Source organism: Sinocyclocheilus anshuiensis, unplaced genomic scaffold, assembly GCF_001515605.1.
Source record: "Sinocyclocheilus anshuiensis isolate Anshui unplaced genomic scaffold, SAMN03320099.WGS_v1.1 scaffold333, whole genome shotgun sequence".
NCBI classification, from domain to species: Eukaryota; Metazoa; Chordata; class Actinopteri; order Cypriniformes; family Cyprinidae; genus Sinocyclocheilus; species Sinocyclocheilus anshuiensis.
Window position 1 is genome coordinate 705,969 of NW_015539871.1, and position 1,597 is coordinate 707,565.

Genomic DNA, 1,597 nt, shown 5'->3' on the forward strand with positions numbered 1-1,597 from the left:
GAGTCGCGACACTAGCCTTCTGTGCTCGTCTCTGATCCTCAAACCGAGACGGGCCAGGACCCCTGGGTTATTCGGGCTCAGATCTGGACCTTCGTGGAATGAAGGATTTGAAGGCTCAACGGACGTACCAAAAAGTTCGGAAGGCGAAACCGGAGCATCAAGAAGAAAGCCCCTCTCTTCCTTCCCGATATCTGCCAGGTTCACCCACAGATGCTTAGTAGCACGGAGAGCGAGATCTGTGGTGCGGCACAACTCAGCTACCTCATCAGGAGAAAGGCCATTGCCTTTATCCAGGTCTTTCAGCAGATCAGCCTGATATGCCTGGAGCACCGCCATAGTGTGCAACGAAGCCACAGCCTGACCTGCTGCTGCGTATGCCCTGCCATTTAAGCGCGATGTATTGCTAGTGCTCGCCATAATGATATGAATAGAGATCGCTCTTACCACGGAAATGCACGCTTCAAACAAAACAGTCAGTGAAGACGAAGAAGAGGATGATGTGCTCTCCCGGCGCTTATTTATACTATAGCCGCACCGGTAGTGACGTCATGGCTGTCACCGACCATGTGTTGTTGGTGTTTTTTCTATGTATGCTTCAGACACGGGTCACGATGAGGCGTTCCCCATAGCGACCCCTAGAGGACGCAGTTCGAAGTTCCCTTGAAAGGGAACGAAAGACTCTTTAGATAGGTCACGGTTTCCTTCTCTCCCCCTCCATGCAAAACACAGCTGTATGTCAAACCAAACTTTCCGTACAAGCCCGATGGGTGTGAATGGGGAGAGCGCAGGTGAATTTTTTATTTTTATCCAGGTCGGACTCAGTGATATGAGGGTGATGAACGCTGGTGTCTTTTCCATTTTTCCTGTAGCACTTTATAATTGATTTAAAGACGGCATTGCTAGATTTAAAGTCTTTATCATTTATGATGTTGTGTTTTGTGATATAACGGTTAATACCCACTCTGATACACTTCAGGCTTGCAACACTGTATTCGCGGCCGGTGTTCCGGTGAATTCAGTTCCCCTGTTTCCCCCTCACAGCGCATGTGCAGCTTCAGTACGAAAATCGTGACGTCATGATTTCGCCCCGGCGAAGCGAGTTTTAGTGGTTTTGCTGTCTTTTCGCCAGCACAAGGTTCATTTCACCAAGTTCATTCAATAGCTAATTTGTTATTAAATATATAATGTATATATGTACTTAATGTCCTGTTCAATCGCTATAGAGTCAGATTTCCCTGCTAATTCTAATTTTGGCCTATTTTATTAAGTGTAACGTTTAGGCTATGATTAGACAGTTAAATTCCTTCGTCAGGGGCATTCTTTTGTTCAGACGCCCATTTCCATTTTATTGTTATTGTTGTTGTTAGTGTGTGTGTGTGTCTGTTAAACAACTTAAGCCTTGTCGAAATAATAACAAATAAACTATATTGCACAATGACTAGTCTCTCTTTTATTATTTTAGGTAACTCAGAGTGATGCTCCTGATGTTTTTTTAAATGTCATAATTACGTCTAACCACTTTTATCTGCAGAACACTTTACACTGAAAACACAGGGGGAACAGATTTTTCCAGAGGCCTGAGAAAAGTGGTTCAGCA